Below are 11,096 nucleotides of genomic sequence, written 5' to 3'. Positions count from 1 at the left end.
GGAAGTGTCTGAGGCAGAGGGATCCGCCAGCCAGGAGGCTCAGCATCCAGAGAGAAGCTGGTGTTTGGAGAACAGAAGGAGGTTCAGTGAGAGCAGCAGAGCAAGAGGAGCTGGCCTGGGGAAGGGCGCAGATGAAGAGGGCCTTTGTCCTGGGAAGGACAGCCTAGGAAGTGGCCCCATTATATTTGCATTGTAGTGTTAGGCGGATGAGAGGAGGCAGGACTGGAGACCACCACGGGGAGTATGTGGTGTGCCGGTGTTCTAGTGAGGGGCCTGCTCTGGTAGGAGCCACCGTGGCAAGGAGAGATTTGACAGCCTCAGTTGTATGGAGGGTACCATGCGTGTGACTTGGATGTCAGGGGTGAAGAAAGAAGAGTCCAGGCTCTGGCCAGGTTCTGCAGCTGGGTGGATGGTGGAGATGCCCTCTGGGAAGTGGGTTGGAGCAGGTTTAGGGTAAGTGAGACTTCTTCCTTGGACGCATGCTTGAGGTGGGTCGGGAAGGCTGTTGGTCCTGTGGATCTGGAGCTCAGGCCAGATCTGGGACATTGGCAGACTGACTTGCGAGTCCGAGGAATACAGATGACAGTCAGAACCCAAGAGGCCGCCTGGGGAGACGGCGTCCCTGTGAGAAGAAAGAACAAAGGGCAGATCCCAAGAACAGTCTGCGAGCAGATGGCCTGGGTTTCAATCCCGGTACTGTTCCTAACTTGCCGTGACACTTGGGTGAATTCTTCAACCGCTCCCAGCCTCAGTTTACTCATCTGCAACAAGGAGAATCCTGTTGCATCTACTGCATCGCGGGGTGTGATCATTAAGTGGAGTAGTGCACGTGGAGCACTTGTCCTAGAACCTGGCACTGGTGGGTTGCTTCTTTACTGCAGTCTGCCCCTGGACCTGATGTGTCCTGTGTGACCTGAGGGGTCCCAGCTGTGCCTGTTTCAGTTCCATTTTCCTTCCTGTCTTTTCTGCTGGGAGACTTGCCGAGTTTTTATTCCTTCTCGTTTTGATCAGAGCCCATGTCCTATCCTGGCTGTGACTGGTGCCTGCCCCGGGGTCACTTTCCATCAGCCCCATCCTGGGCGCCAGCAGCCCACAGGCCACACCCTGGCGCCCACTGCAGCCCCACTAAAGGGCAGGTTGGCTTTATAGCTTTTCTTCTCTCATTTGCTCCTCACCAGGTCATGAGCAGAGTTGGCAGTGTCCCTGTTTCGCAGCAGAGAAAGCCAGTGTCCTGAGCCGAAGTAGCATCCCCAGGGTCAGCCAATGACAATGCTCAGACTGGATCCCAGATTTAATTTTGGTGAGTCTGATCTTCCTCCTACAGATTGATCTATGTATGTGCCAGCTCTGACCCCAATCTCTTATTCCCTGCTGGCTTTGCAAGCCTGGCTTCAAAGGAAGGGGTATGAAGTGCCTATGATGTAATATCAGTTTAATAACACCCAGGGTTGGGCTTCCAGCCATTAGAGGATGAGGCTGTGTGGAGGAAGCTTCTCTGGCCCATTTAATCCTCCAATCCCTTAAATACCCACAAATCTATCTCCCGTCTGGAGCTGGCAGCTGCCCCCTGAGTGGAAGGGATCCCAGGCTGACGGGGGGCCAGGCCTTCCTGAATGAACATGATGAAACCCGCCCCCCCCCTTGCCCCAGCCTGGAGGGATTATCAGTCCCTCTCTTTCCTGTCTCATCAGGATTCTAAGAACATCATCTTCATGTGCTCTCAAATTGCATGGACATTTGGGGGCCGAGGGGCAGAGCAAAGTTGGCATCAACCCTTGGGCACTGAGTGGCACACGTTTCCAAGGATCTTGCTTGCAACTCTCTGGGGACATGGTTCCTTCACCCAAGAAGGGTGGATGGTCTCAGCCCTCTGAGCTGCCATTCCACTGAAACATGTCCCAATGAACTTTTTAGCTGGGAAGGTCCTTTGGGATTGTCCAGCCCAGTGGCTTCAACTTTTATGTAGCAGATGTTCACACTCTTTTTCAATTACTGCCATATCAGTTACTTTCTGGTGCGTCACCTAAGGTCCCCTCAGCCACGCCTGTCTTCCAGGTGCTTGCCACCTGTTTCATTCCAGCACAAGCCAACTGCACCCACACCCCCTCCGAACTTCTGCTTTCAGAAGTTCAGGGGTGTCGGACACAACACGGAGTGAAACTTTGACCAACAAGAAACAGGGTTTGGCAGAGAAATCTTTGCTTCCTCTTTCTGGATGAACTGTCCTAAGCTTCACAGAGCCTCTTTAGAGAAGGTCCCACCGGATCTAGCATAGTTGACGCTCATGGCGGCCAGCTCGGCAAAGCTCTCTGTCCTCGTCTGTCTCGCCCCCTTTTCCTCACTGCAGCTTCCCTGGCTGCATCCCTCTCCCAGTGGCGGCACACACACATATCCTGCCTCGAGCTCTGCTTCTAGGGAACCTGGGCTAAGGCAGCATCTGGCAAGGGGGCCCGGGGTAGAAAGCGGATACAAGTGGAGCCACTCTGAGTGAAGAGAAACAGGGCCCCGGGTGCCATCCCTTTGCCCCCGATATGGTTTCCAAGGTGATGACCCAGGCACCACACAGGGCTCTCTGGCGAGCCTTTGATCTCACCTATTTCTGTCACTCAGCAGCTAAGGCAACTGAAGTCTAAAGTCACACAGCAAGTTAGAAGCAAAGGCAGACCCGCGTCCTGTCTCCACACTCTAAGCCAGCACTCTTTCTTTTAAGTCTATTTAAGAATTTCTGAGGGGTGCCTGGGTGGCTCAGTTGGTTAGTCGTCCGACTCATGGTTTCCGCTCAGGTCATGATCTCCCGGTTCGTGGGTTCGAGCCCCACATGAGGCTCTGTTCTGGCTGCCGGGAACCTGCTTGGGATTCTTTCTCTCTCTGTCTCTCTCTCTCTCAATACATACATACATACATACATAATTAATTAATTAATTAAATATTTTAAAAATGGTTTAAGAACTGTTAGCCCTGAACTTTGTGTTGTCAGACTTTGAAATTTAATCACCTACAAGAATGTTACAGAGACCCAGAGCTATTAGTCTTTAGAAAATCTTGGCTTTCTTTTTATTTTTTTTAAGTTAAAAAAAGTTGTTTTAAAGTAACTCCCTGCCCAATGTGGGGCTCAAATTCATGACCCCGAGATCAAGAATCACATTCTCCACCAACTAAGCCAGTCAGGTACCCTGAATATTTTCACTTTTCAATGTATCTTCATAGGCCTGATCCTTTAAAACTAGGCGAGGGGAACCTGGGTAGCTCAGGCAGTTAAGCATCTGACTCAGGTCATGATCTCATGGCTTGTGAGTTCGAGCCCCGCATTGTGCCCCGCATCATGCTCTGTGCTGACGGCTTAGAGCCTAGAGCCTGTTTCAGATTCTGTGTCTCTCTCTCTCTCTCTCTCTCTCTCTCTTTCTGCCCCTCCCCCACTCGTGCTGTCTCTTTCTCTCTCAAAAATAAAAAACAAACAAAAAAAAAAGTAGGCGAGCCATTCACCAAGTGGACCATGTGCTGCCGAAAGTGAGGGTTTTGAAGAGAGAAGACTTAGGTAGGATGTGGCCCCTTCTGGGTGGATTCAGGGCTGTGTGATCCTGGAACAGCCACCCAAGCTCTCTGAGTCTCGGTTTCTTCACCTACAGAATGGGGGTGATCACCACAGCTGCTTTCCAAGGTCTGTGGGAGGCCAAATGAAGGTGGTAGAAGGTGGACAACTTGTGATAATCATGCTGGTGGCAAGAAATATGTTTCTTGGGTGGGAAGCTCTGGGAAGGCGGTGCTTATATCCAGAGGAAGTTAAGACCAGAAGCTCAGTCATCTGAAGGACTTCTGGGTCCCCTTGAGCCCCACCAGGGGGGGTTCGGTAGCCTGTTCCACATCCTAGGAAGGACTTGAATTCCTTTCTGGGCTTTGAACCTGTGGGATTCTCTGTCTCCCCTCTCTCTCTGCCCCTCCCCAGCTCTCTCTCTCTCTGTCTGTCTCTCTCAAAAATAAATAAATAAACATTAAAAAAATAAAAAATATATTTGAGAGAGAGCATGAGGAAGGGGCAGAGAGAGAGAGAGAGAGAGAGAGAGAGAGAATCTGAAGCCAATTCCGTGCTGTCAGCACAGAGCCCAACACAGGGCTCGAACCCACGAACAGATCATGACTGAGCGAAAGTCAGACGCTCAACTGACTGAGCCACCCAGGTGCCCCCACCTAATTTTTTTTTAAATCAGCTTTATTGAGGTACAATTTACACACAATGAAATTCTTTCATTTTAAGCACAATTCAATGTGATTCGTAAGTGTATGTTTTCATGTAACCACCACCACGGTCATGATACAGAATAATCACATCATCTCAGAAAATTCCCTTGTGCCCCTTTGTAGTCACTCCCTCCTGCCACCCCCAACCCCTGAAAACCACTGACCTTCTTTATGTCATTATAGTTTTGTCTTTTCTTTTCTTATGCTTATTTGTTTATTTTTAGAAAGAGAGATAGAGAGCAAGTGGGGGAGGGATACAGAGAGAGGGAGACAGAATCCCAAGCAGGCTGTGTGCTGTTAGCGCAGAGCCTAATGTGGGGCTCGAACCCAGGAGCTGTGAGATCATGACATGAGCTGAAACCAAGGGTCAGTCACTTAACCAACTGAGCCACCCAGGTGCCCATATAATTTTGTCTTTTCTTAAATTCCATATAAATATAAATCATCTAGCTTTAGTGTGATGCTTTTGAGGTTCATTCATATCATATATATCAAGAGTTCCGTTGTTTTTATTATGGAGCAGAATTCTATTGTCTGGATGTACCACAGTTTTCTTAATCCATGTTCCAGTTGAAGGACGTTTGAACTGTTTCCAGTGTGGGGCTATCATGATAAAGCTGCCAGGAACATTCAGGTACAAGTCTTTGTGTGGACAAATGTTTCATTTCTTTAGATAAGTACCTCTTTGGTAAATGGCATGGCTGGGTCATATTGTAAATGCCTAGTTCACTTTATAAGAAACTGCAAACTCCTTCTGAAGGCAGCTGAACTCTGCTTCGCATAGGAGTTCCGAAAGATTACCTTCTGGACTGTAGGAGAGGCAACCACAGCGATATCATCCTAATGATCAATCAAGTGTTGTGTGTTCAACTCCGATGGCCTGGAGGTTCCTCATCCCTGCAGTGTGAGAGGGAAGCTCTAAATTGGGTCACTCACCCCCACCCTCGCTCTCATCCCCACCCCCCTTCCATGATCTTCCTGTGCTGGGCCCTGGCTTGAGTGCCAAGCGTAGAAGCAGGTCAAGGCAGTCTATACATAATGTATGGATTGTCTGGGAATTAAGTTTCCACCTAAAGCAAAAAGCCCTAGTTGCCTGACTTCCAATTAACTATTCATTTGTTTGGCTACAGGATCCCCCATTGAACAATGGGCAAGTCATAATTCTAAATGGACCCAGCAGACAAAGCTGGATCCCATTAACCAGAACCAGTTCTCAGTTACGCAGTCAGTAAACATTTGTTGGGCTGTACCCGGATAGTGTATACGGAACTAATACTTTTTGCAACCTTACTGTCCCTGCCCAACCACTCCATGGGGATTGTCATTGCTCCTTGACAGATGATTCAATGGATGCTTTTATTTGTGTTTAGAAAAGCATTGGGAGAAAAATCCCAATGGCTTTGTCCTCTTTATAAAAGCTGGGCCGAGATTTTTGTATGGGACCTTATTTCTCTTTGGTCAGGTTCTTACTCTCCGTGACTAGGGTCTGAGAATGCGCATCAGGGGTCTTTAAACCACCTGAAATTGTACGCAACATGTGTTGAGGATATATTTTTTCCTTTCATCAGATCCTCAAAGGCCTCTGGGAAATAGCCACAAGTTTGAATCACTTCTTTCTTTCTTAGTTTTTTTTCTGTTGCCAGCAATGGCATCAAAAGTACTCCACTGACTTTAAAGGAGGGTTCAGAGTTAGAATTATCCTTTTAAAAAGTAGCCTGGATCATCTGCTTTTGGCAGTGTGATGGACTAGATTCTCTGAAGGGCTCCCTCCCTAAAAACCAACTGGATCCTGGGGAGTGGGGGAACCCAAAAACTTTTAATGTATTGTTGGCTGTGCAGAGAGTAGGGGAAATCTCCAAGGTCCCTCAGCACTAAAATCCATCAAACCGAACATCCCGGACTTGAGATCAGTAGGGGAGCCTGACTGGAAAGCAAAGGGAAGGGTGGGTGACCCTGAGGGCAAATGCCCATTTCAGCGGTTACTGGGAAGCCTCCCTTGGACAAGTGTCAATGTGGGGGATCTGACTCAAGACTCTGCTTTAGCTCAGGTCTCTAAGGGATTGTGTCTTGTCACTGTCTCCACCTTCTGAGGTCTCCTCTGTGGCACGGAGAGGCAGAAACTACATTTCCCAGAACCCTCTGCCCTGTGGCATTCCAGAGGCCCTTGTGAGAGGCTGGGAAGGCAGGTGAAAGGGAGAGGGCACAGTTCTCCAGAGGTGTTGCAGACTGACTTTATGGGCAGATGTGAGCTCACATCAGCTTCTGGGTGTGCTTGAGAATCCCCAGCAATGTGCGGCCGCTGGAAAGAGTGGGCAGGTGCTTTCAAGAGGCTCCTGAGATTAGAGTGGACTCAGAGCAAACCTTGAGAGCCACTCACGTGGGAGCTACAGAGGGAAGTTACAGTTGAAGTCCCCTTTCTTTTTACTTCCCTTACCGATCCAATGGTCATATAAACTTCTTTTTCCCTGTATTCAAAACTTAGGTACTTGGTGTGCCAATCATGAATTTATGGACCGTCAGCTCCAAATTCAGTTACCAATACCTCCTGTAGGATAATGGGCAACATTCCTTGAGACAGATTACCTTACAATGAGCATGATAAGTTTTTTCAGTAGGGGGCGCTGGAAAGACATTAGGGGAGGAAGGGGCTTCTGCTGGTTCTGGAGCTATACCTTTGGAGGGTAGTCTTGATGAGAGGACTTCCAGTGGTTGTGGTGTCCCAGAATGCACAGTCTCAGTGAACTTGTAGCCCCTGTCCAGCCTGGTGATCACCTTCCTGTGGCCCTCTCACATGGATAATAGATGCTCTGGGCCTCCATCCAGCCACGGTACCCACACTGCTTCCGTGCACCTGTGTGCCTGTCTACCTGTCCCCTGAGAGAAGCTCATCTGTGTCCCAGGAGGTTACTTCTTGCCTTTCCAGAGACTGAGGACAGGCTGTGACCCAAGCCACCTTGCAGTCTTCTCTGCCATCCAGTGGGCTGCAACCACATCTTCTTTAGTGAGGTCTGAACCTCAGCTTTGGGACGGGTGCCCCCCCTTCAAAGTTTGTGTTCCTTGGGTACATTCCCTCAGTCCTCTAGGTTTTTATATGTCTTATAGTATGAAAATATACATCCACACAAAAACTGGTAAATGAATGCTCGTATCAGCATTCCTCATAATAGCCAAAAGCAGAAGCAGCCCAGATTTCCATCGACTACATTTCCATCAGTTTAGTTAGTAAATAAATAAACAACATGTGGTATATTCATATAATGGACTGTTATTTGGCACAAGAAGGAATGACGTACTGATACTCGCTACAACATAGATGAACCTTAGGAACATTATGGAATGTCCAGTATAGGCAACTCTATAGAGACAGAAAATAGATTAGTGGTTTCCGGGGGAGGGGGTGGAGGGAAGTTTGTAGTGACTGCCAATCAGGCATGGGATTTCTTTCTTGGGGTGACAGAAATATTCTAGAAGTAGATGGTGGTAATAGTATCACAACTTCTGTGACTATATTAAACACCAATGAATTGGGGGCACCTGGGTGGCTTAGTCGGTTAAGTGTCCTACTTCAGCTCAGGTCATGACCTCATGGTGCATGAGTTGGAGGCCCGCATAGGGCTCTCTTCTGTCAGCCCAGAGCCTGCTCTGGATCCTCTGTCCTCCTCTCTCTCTGCCCTTCTCCTGCTCGTGCTCGCTTCCTTTCTCTTTCAAAAATAAATAAACATTAAAATTAAAACACACACACACACACACACACACACACACACACACACACACAGAATGAGGGCGCCTGGTTGGCTCAGTTGATTAAGAGACTGACTTCAGCTCAGGTGATGATCTCACGGTTTGTGAGCCTGAGCCCTACATCAGGCTCGCTGCTGTCAGCGTGGAGTCCACTTTGGGTCCTCTGTCTCTCTCTCTCTCTCTGCCCCTCCTCTGCTTGTGCTTTCTCTCTCTCTCTCTCTCTCTCTCTCAATGAATAAATAAATAAATAAATAAATAAATAAATAAACATAAAAAAATTAAAAATAAAAAAACCCACAATGAATTCATCCCAAAGGATGAATCTTATGGTTTGTGAATTATATCTCAATAAGACTGTCATTAAAAAAAAATAAGCAAGGTAAAGAGACTATTGCAAATGTCTAGACATCTTCAAAAAAGAAGCAAATGGAATTTAATTGTTGATATTAAAAATTCATCGGATAGGCTCAACAACAGATTAAACAGCTGAATAGTGAATTAGTGAACTGGAAGACATATCTGAGAAAATTACCTCGAGTGCCGCACACGGAGTCAAGGAGATGAGAAATACGAAGGAAGGGTTAAGAGAAGGGAGGATGGAATGAGGAGGTCTAAAAAATATCCAGTCAGGATCCCAGAAGAAGAGAAAAGGGAGAGTAAAGGAGAAGTAGTATTTGAAAAGCTAATAATGACTACAAATTTCCAGAACTGATGAAAGATGTGAACCTATGGACAGAAGAAACACATACATCAAATAGGTTTAAAAAAAAAAAAAAAAGAAACCCATACCTGGACATATTGTAGAGAAACCACAGAACACTACAGGCAAAGATCTTAAAAGCAGCTAGAGAGGAAAGATAAATTAACTACAAAGAAACAACAATTAAGATGGCAACAGGAACATGAATCTATAAGATAGAAAAACATCTTCAAAGTACAAGAAGATGGAAAATAACCATCAACCCAGAATTGTGTACCCAGCACAATTACCTTTCAAGAATGAGTGTCAAATAGAAACATGAAGGTGTACCAGGGATATTTTTAGGAAAAAAACCTGAGAATTTTACCATGAACAGACTTTCTCTAAAACAAGTACATCTAGAAGATGTACTTCAGGAAGAAGGAAAATGATCCCAGAAGGAAGATCTAAAAATGCAAGAAGAAATTGTGAGCAAAGAAATTAGTAAACATGTAGATAATTGCAAACAAACACTGTCTGCATAAATATAATGAAAGATGATGATGGTATATGATATGTGGGCTTGACAAAGGACAGGAACAAAGGCTGGATAATAATGATTCATAGGTGAGGGGAGGGGAGGGGAGGGGAGGATGATGAGAGTCAGTGAACTTCCTTGTATTTTTCCTGAGAAGGCTCAGGGACTGATTTACTTCAGACTTTGTTAAATGTGCATGGTAAAATTTCAAGGGTCATCACTAAACCCAGAGAAAGTATCACTTCCACACCAGTAGAGGAGAAGACAGAATAAGAAAGAAAAAACCCAACAGCTCAATTTAGCAGAAAAAAAAAGGGGGGGAAGAAAGAAGTTTAGAAAAGAACAAATAGAAAGTAAAATGATGGTAGAAATGAAAATACCATCAGTAACCACTGGGAGTATAAGTAGATTAAACCACCTATTAAAAGACTGATTCTCAGACCTACATTTAAAAAAATTTAGACACACCTAGGGGTGCCTGGCTGACTCAATGGGTACAGCATATGACTCTTGATCCCAGGGTTGTGAGTTCAAGCCCCACATTGGGCATATAACTCACCAAAACAAACAAACAAACAAACAAACTTAGACACACTTAAAGTAAAAGGACACAGAAAGGATGAAGGTAAAATGATTTAAAAAGATATACCAGCCATATACTAAGTAAAAGATAGCAGGTGTAATTATATTGATTTTAGACAAAATGGAATATAAGGCAAAAAGTATTACTAGGGCCTTTTATCATTATGACGATAAAAGGTTTACATCATTAGGAAGATATAATAGTTCTAAAGTTGTGGGTACCTATTAAAATAGCACCCAAATATATACAATAAAAATTTATAAAACTATGGAGAGAAATTGAGTAATCCACTAACAGAGTGGGAGATTTCAGTACAATGCTTTCAATTATTGATAGGTCAGGAAAGATTTGAGTAATATAGCCAAGCAGCCCAACTTAGTGGATGTTTACAAATTACTCTGCATCCATCCATCAAGGAATAGACATTATTTTCAAGTACACACAGAACATTTCTTAATTTTTTAAAAATGTTTTTATTTATTTTTGAGAGAGAGAGAGAGAGAGAGAGAGTGAGCAGGGTAAGGGGTGCAGAGAGAGAGGGAGACACAGAATCTGAAGTAGGCTCCAGGCTCTGTGCTGACAACCAGGGCTAGAACTCACAAACCGTGAGATCGTCACCTGAGCTGAAGTCGGACATTTAGCCAACTGAGCCACCCAGGCACCGCCACACGGAACACTTCTAAAAATTGACCACATAAAAGACCATACGGGTAGTTTCAACACATTCAAGTCATGTGGCTTACATAAACCACATTTTATGACCTATGATCATAGATCTATGTTATGCAATTAAACTAGAAGTCTGCAACAGAAAGAAAAGTGATACTCCCCCCCCCCAGTTTTGGAAATTAATTAGAAAGTGCACCTCTAAATAATTTATGAGTCAAGTAAGAATTCATCATAGAAATTGAACAGTGCATAGAGACAACAATATGATATGTGATAAAAATTCTACATATCAAAACTGGTAGATGTGGCAAAAATGGTAAGCATAGGGAAATTTATAGTTTTAGATACTTACATTAGGAAAAACCCCCTGAAAATTAGTGAGCTAGAGGAAAGAGGAGAGGAAGGGAAAGAAAGGAAAGAGGAGGGGCACCTGGGTGGTTCAGTCAGTTGAGCATCTGACTCTTGATTTCAGCTCAGGTCATGATCTCCCGGTTCATGGGTTTGAGCCCTGTGTTGGGCTCTGCACTGTCCATGCAGAGCCTTCTTGGAGTTCTCGCTCTTCCCCTCTCTCAGCTGCTCCCCCCACTAATGCGCACTCTCTCTTTCTGAATAAATAAGAAAAGAAAGGAAAGAGGAAAAGAGAAAAGAAA

The sequence above is a fragment of the Neofelis nebulosa genome, chromosome 7, assembly GCF_028018385.1.
Source record: "Neofelis nebulosa isolate mNeoNeb1 chromosome 7, mNeoNeb1.pri, whole genome shotgun sequence".
Lineage (NCBI taxonomy): Eukaryota > Metazoa > Chordata > Mammalia > Carnivora > Felidae > Neofelis > Neofelis nebulosa.
This window is presented reverse-complemented; position numbering follows the sequence as displayed.